Genomic DNA, 1,127 nt, shown 5'->3' on the forward strand with positions numbered 1-1,127 from the left:
CGGTCTCCAAGGCCCCTCTGGCTCTGATTTTACTCAGCATACAGGCCCCTCTTCAGTTCTTCCCACCTGAGGAGGAGGAACTGACATGACAGCAAATTCCAAAGGCCCTTCCTTCTTCCTCTGAACCCCAGGCCTGGCCGGCTCCCTGCTGGCCACAGGGTCGGGGCTGGAGGAGCCTCTCTTGGGCGTGGTGTCTGGGAAATGCTCCCACGCGCCTGCAGGCAGGGGCCGGTCAGCCCCTTTCGTAGGTGAGGAAGGTGAGCTGGACTCCCTGGCAGGGTGCCGAGCTTTCTGCAGCCCCAGCCAGCCTGGCTTGCCAAACCTCTGGAGTCTGAGCTGGAGGCAGCGCAGGGCCCAGGCCGTAGCTCAGGGCCAAGTCAATGGAAACACCGTTTGGGTGTATTTTTAACCTTGCTGGCTGTGAGCTAAGAGGCTGGCGCTGGTGTCTGCGGTCAGTGAAGATGAATGGCTGGGCTGCTGGGCAGCAGCGTTCGGCATCCCGGCTGAGCAGGTCCCCTGCCTGCCATCCCCCTTGTCACCTACTGTCCTGTGAAGGAGTGGGAGAGGGGCAATGAGCAGGAAACCAGCACCCCTCCTGCCAGTGCCCCTCCTGTCCCTCTGTCCAGCACCTGGACTGTGGAGTGAGGGCTCAGTTAGAATCCTGGCTCTGCCTCTTGCCAGCTGTGTAACCTTGGGCCAGTTACTTTACCTCTCTGTGCCTCTGTTTCCTCATCTACAAAATGGGCATCCTAGCACTGTCTCCTGGGGTGGGTGTGAGCCTGACATCTGTCCATGGCAAATACTCAAAAACAACGACCAACAGCCAGCTCCGGTCCACCAACTTTTTATAGCAACCCACAATGAGCTCCACAATGACTATTCAAGGAGCTACCGTCACCTTCACCTTGTGCTTGGGAAGCCAAGGCACAGAGCGGCAAGTAACCAGTGCGAGGCTCCCGCGCGGGGCTGGTGGGGGCACAGGTCCAAGCCCAGGAGCCCTCTTCCCACAAGGCTGGCCTCTGGCGCCATGGCTCGGTCACTGGCTTCCACGTCCCTGGGATGCTGGGTCCCACTGCTTGTGGGGGCCCCAGGCCCCTCGCCCCTCATCCACTGATCTCTCTCTTTTT

The 1,127-nt window shown here is 60.2% G+C and overlaps 1 long non-coding RNA gene across 1 annotated transcript in view; it reads right to left on the reverse strand.

The window, feature by feature from the left end:
- Nucleotides 1–513: 513 nt before the first annotated feature.
- Nucleotides 514–1,127, reverse strand: part of LOC119468500 — a 3,427-nt gene continuing 2,813 nt past the window's right edge. Inside the window, exon 3 of the long non-coding RNA XR_005197179.1 lies at nt 514–547. This is a non-coding gene — a long non-coding RNA (uncharacterized LOC119468500). The remainder of the gene's footprint in view (nt 548–1,127) is intronic.

Source organism: Cebus imitator, unplaced genomic scaffold (genome assembly GCF_001604975.1).
Source record: "Cebus imitator isolate Cc_AM_T3 unplaced genomic scaffold, Cebus_imitator-1.0 Scaffold441, whole genome shotgun sequence".
In the NCBI taxonomy this organism is placed as follows: Eukaryota; Metazoa; Chordata; class Mammalia; order Primates; family Cebidae; genus Cebus; species Cebus imitator.